General features: G+C 55.5%; 3 non-coding genes across 3 annotated transcripts in view; all 3 read left to right on the top strand.

The window, feature by feature from the left end:
* The first annotated feature begins 3,628 nt into the window (after positions 1–3,628).
* On the top strand, positions 3,629–5,538 carry LOC124592016. Its single transcript, XR_006977286.1, has one exon. It is a non-coding gene; the product is annotated as a small subunit ribosomal RNA (ribosomal RNA).
* A 351-nt stretch (positions 5,539–5,889) lies between these two features.
* On the top strand, positions 5,890–6,044 carry LOC124592007. The gene has a single exon (XR_006977279.1). It is a non-coding gene; the product is annotated as a 5.8S ribosomal RNA (ribosomal RNA).
* Positions 6,045–6,232: 188 nt separating this feature from the next.
* LOC124592009 overlaps positions 6,233–7,500 on the top strand; it is a 4,222-nt gene continuing 2,954 nt past the window's right edge. The window contains exon 1 of the ribosomal RNA XR_006977281.1: positions 6,233–7,500. This exon is cut by the window's right edge and continues 2,954 nt beyond it. This is a non-coding gene — a ribosomal RNA (large subunit ribosomal RNA).

Genomic DNA, 7,500 nt, shown 5'->3' with positions numbered 1-7,500 from the left:
GTGGCAAATCAGATGATGCCGCAGTCATTTACTTACGATAATCACAATCAACAAACCGGGCCCCCCCCCCCCCCAAGTGCCTTAACCTAACCCGTATTGTACCTTAACCTAACCCGTATTGTACCTTAACCTAACCCGTATTGTACCTTAACCTAACCCGTATTGTACCTTAACCTAACCCGTATTGTACCTTAACCTAACCCGTATTGTACCTTAACCTAACCCATATTGTACCTTAACCTAACCCATATTGTACCTTAACCTAACCCATATTGTACCTTAACCTAACCCATATTGTACCTTAACCTAACCCATATTGTACCTTAACCTAACCCATATTGTACCTTAACCTAACCCATATTGTACCTTAACCTAACCCATATTGTACCTTAACCTAACCCATATTGTACCTTAACCTAACCCATATTGTACCTTAACCTAACCCATGTTGCGCCTTAACCTAACCCATGTTGCGCCTTAACCTAACCCATGTTGCGCCTTAACCTAACCCATGTTGCGCCTTAACCTAACCCATGTTGCGCCTTAACCTAACCCATGTTGCGCCTTAACCTAACCCATGTTGCGCCTTAACCTAACCCATGTTGCGCCTTAACCTAACCCATGTTGCGCCTTAACCTAACCCATGTTGCGCCTTAACCTAACCCATGTTGCGCCTTAACCTAACCCATGTTGCGCCTTAACCTAACCCATGTTGCGCCTTAACCTAACCTATGTTGCGCCTTAACCTAACCTATGTTGCGCCTTAACCTAACCTATGTTGCGCCTTAACCTAACCTATGTTGCGCCTTAACCTAACCTATGTTGCGCCTTAACCTAACCTATGTTGCGCCTTAACCTAACCTATGTTGCGCCTTAACCTAACCTATGTTGCGCCGTAACCTAACCTATGTTGCGCCGTAACCTAACCTATGTTGCGCCATAACCTAACCTATGTTGCGCCTTAACCTAACCTATGTTGCGCCTTAACCTAACCTATGTTGCGCCTTAACCTAACCTATGTTGCGCCGTAACCTAACCTATGTTGCGCCTTAACCTAACCTATGTTGCGCCTTAACCTAACCTATGTTGCGCCTTAACCTAACCTATGTTGCGCCTTAACCTAACCTATGTTGCGCCTTAACCTAACCTATGTTGCGCCTTAACCTAACCTATGTTGCGCCTTAACCTAACCTATGTTGCGCCTTAACCTAACCTATGTTGCGCCGTAACCTAACCTATGTTGCGCCTTAACCTAACCTATGTTGCGCCTTAACCTAACCTATGTTGCGCCGTAACCTAACCTATGTTGCGCCTTAACCTAACCTATGTTGCGCCTTAACCTAACCTATGTTGCGCCTTAACCTAACCTATGTTGCGCCTTAACCTAACCTATGTTGCGCCTTAACCTAACCTATGTTGCGCCTTAACCTAACCTATGTTGCGCCTTAACCCAACACACGTTGGGCCTTAACCCAACACACGTTGGGCCTTAACCCAACACACGTTGGGCCTTAACCCAACACACGTTGGGCCTTAACCCAACACACGTTGGGCCTTAACCCAACACACGTTGGGCCTTAACCCAACACACGTTGGGCCTTAACCCAACACACGTTGGGCCTTAACCCAACACACGTTGGGCCTTAACCCAACACACGTTGGGCCTTAACCCAACACACGTTGGGCCTTAACCCAACACACGTTGGGCCTTAACCCAACACACGTTGGGCCTTAACCCAACACACGTTGGGCCTTAACCCAACACACGTTGGGCCTTAACCCAACACACGTTGGGCCTTAACCCAACACACGTTGGGCCTTAACCCAACACACGTTGGGCCTTAACCCAACACACGTTGGGCCTTAACCCAACACACGTTGGGCCTTAACCCAACACACGTTGGGCCTTAACCCAACACACGTTGGGCCTTAACCTGCTCTGTAATTGTCATACGACGCGTTAAATTAGTGTAGTGTTGCCTAACTGCAACCCCCGCAATATAGTTTGCTACTCGCACTGCCCGGTCCCCAGAGTATCGCTTCATGTTAAACACCTTGCAGCTATACACTGTAATGCGGATGGCGGCAGGACGTACATGCTCAATGCCCTTCGCAGTTGTTCATTGGCATTCGCATGGCGAAGCACAGCCTACGTTGTGGTACGGCTTGTGGCAACTGTCCGCTGATGTTGTACGTCCAAATCACACACTGTACCGCACATTGGTCCTCATGTACTGAATGATACATCGTGGTACATGTGTGACCGTACCACGACTGCGCCAACAACGGCGAACCATACGGTCCAAATATTGTGCACTCAGCTACGTGTCGTCTCCCTATAAGAGCTGGATTGCAGTATGGTATGCCGTGGATGGCGATCAGCATGAGCCGTCTGTTGATGTAGTGGCGCGTGTTGTCAGACGTAGTCGTCTCTTCTCACACACCGTGATAGCATGGTGCACTGCGTTCCACATCTGCGACATGCGACAGAGGCCGGTTGACAGTCGTTCGCGCAATGGACATCGCATACGTACGGGGGCCACCTTCCACGTGTTCGCGAAGCGTGCACATGTTGTTGCGTGTATGTGGGCAGACATAGTGTGTCGTGACACCTGACACAGGCATGCAACAATCGTTGAATTTGCAAATGGCGATGGACGTCTACGTTTGCTGGTGACGTTACGCAAATGAAGAACTGGTAAACCGTTGTGGTGCGGTTGTTCTCGCTAGAGGTGAATCAGTGATGGCGACGATCGGTTGAGCTACCAACCGGTTGTTTCAGCGATACCCACCATGCCCACGAACGTGAATGGCATGTGGGTGTGAAGCGATACGCGGCGGTGGCTGGGTGGGACCGTCCCCGGCCGGTGAGGGGGGGCCTTCCGGCGTGCTGGCCGCGCGGTGCGTGGGCGCACGCGCTACAGCCGGCTGGTGGGGGCGGCCAGTGGCAGGCGCGCCGGCCGACGGAGGCGGCAGGCGGCGCAGCTGCGCGCCGGCGCACCCTGCACGCGGCGCCGTGCGGCCAAAGTAGGTCCTCGCGGGCCCGGTGCGAAGCGCGGTGGACATCTGCAGTGTGCTGGTCCGATTGAGGACTGTGTGCGCTGAGGATGCGCCGCCGCCCGGCGCTCGGCGCCGCGACGCCGTCTGCTGCTCGGTCGCCTCTGCGGTTCTCGCAGGTGGATTGTATCGCAGCTGTGCGGACGTGTTGGCGCGTGCGCTGTGCTGGGAGAGTTCGCTTCGGCACCCAAGTGGGGCTTTTGTCCTTCTGTGGCGCTGGCGTTGGAGCTGCCGGCCACCGTAGGTGGCGCGTGTTGTCTCCCGCCGGCAATGCCACGACAGCACGCTCCCGGGCCTCTGTCGGCAGCGGCAAGCTCAGTTGGGAGCACGGGTGGTCGCACCTAAAGCGTCTACTCGCCAAACTCCGGGCGATTGCGCCTCTCTCGAACCCGACCAAGTACTTAGGACGGCGCTGCGCGCCGCCGGGACCTGAGAGGGTTTCGAGGTGTATTGTGCAGGGGAGCTCAGCCTCCTCCTGTTTGCAGAATAATTGAGCGGACGCTTGCGTGTTCGCGCGGGCCCCCGGGACACACTCCCGGGCGGCCGGCTGCTCAGCTCTAGTTGACGCAGCTCCCTGGTTGATCCTGCCAGTAGTCATATGCTTGTCTCAAAGATTAAGCCATGCATGTCTCAGTACAAGCCGCATTAAGGTGAAACCGCGAATGGCTCATTAAATCAGTTATGGTTCCTTAGATCGTACCCACGTTACTTGGATAACTGTGGTAATTCTAGAGCTAATACATGCAAACAGAGTCCCGACCAGAGATGGAAGGGACGCTTTTATTAGATCAAAACCAATCGGTCGGCTCGTCCGGTCCGTTTGCCTTGGTGACTCTGAATAACTTTGGGCTGATCGCACGGTCCTCGTACCGGCGACGCATCTTTCAAATGTCTGCCTTATCAACTGTCGATGGTAGGTTCTGCGCCTACCATGGTTGTAACGGGTAACGGGGAATCAGGGTTCGATTCCGGAGAGGGAGCCTGAGAAACGGCTACCACATCCAAGGAAGGCAGCAGGCGCGCAAATTACCCACTCCCGGCACGGGGAGGTAGTGACGAAAAATAACGATACGGGACTCATCCGAGGCCCCGTAATCGGAATGAGTACACTTTAAATCCTTTAACGAGTATCTATTGGAGGGCAAGTCTGGTGCCAGCAGCCGCGGTAATTCCAGCTCCAATAGCGTATATTAAAGTTGTTGCGGTTAAAAAGCTCGTAGTTGGATTTGTGTCCCACGCTGTTGGTTCACCGCCCGTCGGTGTTTAACTGGCATGTATCGTGGGACGTCCTGCCGGTGGGGCGAGCTGAAGGCGTGCGACGCGCCTCGTGCGTGCTCGTGCGTCCCGAGGCGGACCCCGTTGCAATCCTACCAGGGTGCTCTTGAGTGAGTGTCTCGGTGGGCCGGCACGTTTACTTTGAACAAATTAGAGTGCTTAAAGCAGGCAAGCCCGCCTGAATACTGTGTGCATGGAATAATGGAATAGGACCTCGGTTCTATTTTGTTGGTTTTCGGAACCCGAGGTAATGATTAATAGGGACAGGCGGGGGCATTCGTATTGCGACGTTAGAGGTGAAATTCTTGGATCGTCGCAAGACGAACAGAAGCGAAAGCATTTGCCAAGTATGTTTTCATTAATCAAGAACGAAAGTTAGAGGTTCGAAGGCGATCAGATACCGCCCTAGTTCTAACCATAAACGATGCCAGCCAGCGATCCGCCGCAGTTCCTCCGATGACTCGGCGGGCAGCCTCCGGGAAACCAAAGCTTTTGGGTTCCGGGGGAAGTATGGTTGCAAAGCTGAAACTTAAAGGAATTGACGGAAGGGCACCACCAGGAGTGGAGCCTGCGGCTTAATTTGACTCAACACGGGAAACCTCACCAGGCCCGGACACCGGAAGGATTGACAGATTGATAGCTCTTTCTTGATTCGGTGGGTGGTGGTGCATGGCCGTTCTTAGTTGGTGGAGCGATTTGTCTGGTTAATTCCGATAACGAACGAGACTCTAGCCTGCTAACTAGTCGCGTGACATCCTTCGTGCTGTCAGCGATTACTTTTCTTCTTAGAGGGACAGGCGGCTTCTAGCCGCACGAGATTGAGCAATAACAGGTCTGTGATGCCCTTAGATGTTCTGGGCCGCACGCGCGCTACACTGAAGGAATCAGCGTGTCTTCCTAGGCCGAAAGGTCGGGGTAACCCGCTGAACCTCCTTCGTGCTAGGGATTGGGGCTTGCAATTGTTCCCCATGAACGAGGAATTCCCAGTAAGCGCGAGTCATAAGCTCGCGTTGATTACGTCCCTGCCCTTTGTACACACCGCCCGTCGCTACTACCGATTGAATGATTTAGTGAGGTCTTCGGACTGGTACGCGGCATTGACTCTGTCGTTGCCGATGCTACCGGAAAGATGACCAAACTTGATCATTTAGAGGAAGTAAAAGTCGTAACAAGGTTTCCGTAGGTGAACCTGCGGAAGGATCATTACCGACTAGACTGCATGTCTTTCGATGTGCGTGTCGTGTCGCGCAACACGCTACCTGTACGGCTCGCAGTAGCCGTGCGCCGCGTGCGGAACCACGCGTGCTTCTCAAAACTAACGCCAATGTTGTGTGGTACGAGCGCTGAAGCGCTGGAGCGGCTGGCCTGCGGCACCTGGCGCCTGGCGCCGGTTTTGAATGACTTTCGCCCGACTGCCTGTCCGCTCCGGTGTGGAGCCGTACGACGCCCATCGGCCGTGAGGCCGTTGGACACAGAACGCTTGAACAGGGGCCGCCACACGCCTACGTCCCGCCTATGCAACTGTCTTGAAAGAGACAGTGTAAACTAAGAAAAGATCACCCAGGACGGTGGATCACTCGGCTCGTGGGTCGATGAAGAACGCAGCAAATTGCGCGTCGACATGTGAACTGCAGGACACATGAACATCGACGTTTCGAACGCACATTGCGGTCCATGGATTCCGTTCCCGGGCCACGTCTGGCTGAGGGTCGGCTACGTATACTGAAGCGCGCGGCGTTTGCCCCGCTTCGCAGACCTGGGAGCGTCGCGGCCGCCTGTGGGGCCGGCCGCGCCTCCTTAAACGTGCGATGCGCGCCCGTCGCCTGGCGGTTCGCATACCGGTACTTACTCGGTAGCGTGCACAGCCGGCTGGCGGTGTGGCGTGCGACACCTCGTACAACGACCTCAGAGCAGGCGAGACTACCCGCTGAATTTAAGCATATTACTAAGCGGAGGAAAAGAAACTAACAAGGATTCCCCCAGTAGCGGCGAGCGAACAGGGAAGAGTCCAGCACCGAACCCCGCAGGCTGCCGCCTGTCGTGGCATGTGGTGTTTGGGAGGGTCCACTACCCCGACGCCTCGCGCCGAGCCCAAGTCCAACTTGAATGAGGCCACGGCCCGTAGAGGGTGCCAGGCCCGTAGCGGCCGGTGCGAGCGTCGGCGGGACCTCTCCTTCGAGTCGGGTTGCTTGAGAGTGCAGCTCCAAGTGGGTGGTAAACTCCATCTGAGACTAAATATGACCACGAGACCGATAGCGAACAAGTACCGTGAGGGAAAGTTGAAAAGAACTTTGAAGAGAGAGTTCAAAAGTACGTGAAACCGTTCTGGGGTAAACGTGAGAAGTCCGAAAGGTCGAACGGGTGAGATTCACGCCCATCCGGCCACTGGCCTCCGCCCTCGGCAGATGGGGCCGGCCGCCCGCGCGGAGCAATCCGCGGCGGGGTCGTGTCCGGTTGCCTTTCCACTCGCCGCGGGGTGGGGCCGTTCCGGTGTGCGGTGGGCCGCACTTCTCCCCTAGTAGGACGTCGCGACCCGCTGGGTGCCGGCCTACGGCCCGGGTGCGCAGCCTGTCCTTCCGCGGGCCTCGGTTCGCGTCTGTTGGGCAGAGCCCCGGTGTCCTGGCTGGCTGCCCGGCGGTATATCTGGAGGAGTCGATTCGCCCCTTTGGGCGCTCGGGCTCCCGGCAAGCGCGCGCGGTTCTTCCCGGATGACGGACCTACCTGGCCCGGCCCCGGACCCGCGCCGCTGTTGGCTCGGGATGCTCTCGGGCGGAATAATCGCTCCCGTCAGCGGCGCTTCAGCTTTGGACGATTTCACGACCCGTCTTGAAACACGGACCAAGGAGTCTAACATGTGCGCGAGTCATTGGGCTGTACGAAACCTAAAGGCGTAATGAAAGTGAAGGTCTCGCCTTGCGCGGGCCGAGGGAGGATGGGGCTTCCCCGCCCTTCACGGGGCGGCGGCCTCCGCACTCCCGGGGCGTCTCGTCCTCATTGCGAGGTGAGGCGCACCTAGAGCGTACACGTTGGGACCCGAAAGATGGTGAACTATGCCTGGCCAGGACGAAGTCAGGGGAAACCCTGATGGAGGTCCGTAGCGATTCTGACGTGCAAATCGATCGTCGGAGCTGGGTATAGGGGCGAAAGACTAATCGAACCATCTAGTAG

The sequence above is a fragment of the Schistocerca americana genome, unplaced genomic scaffold (genome assembly GCF_021461395.2).
Source record: "Schistocerca americana isolate TAMUIC-IGC-003095 unplaced genomic scaffold, iqSchAmer2.1 HiC_scaffold_887, whole genome shotgun sequence".
Taxonomy (NCBI): Eukaryota; Metazoa; Arthropoda; class Insecta; order Orthoptera; family Acrididae; genus Schistocerca; species Schistocerca americana.
The sequence above is the reverse complement of the archived record's forward strand: the minus strand, read 5'-3'. Positions and strand labels throughout refer to the sequence as shown.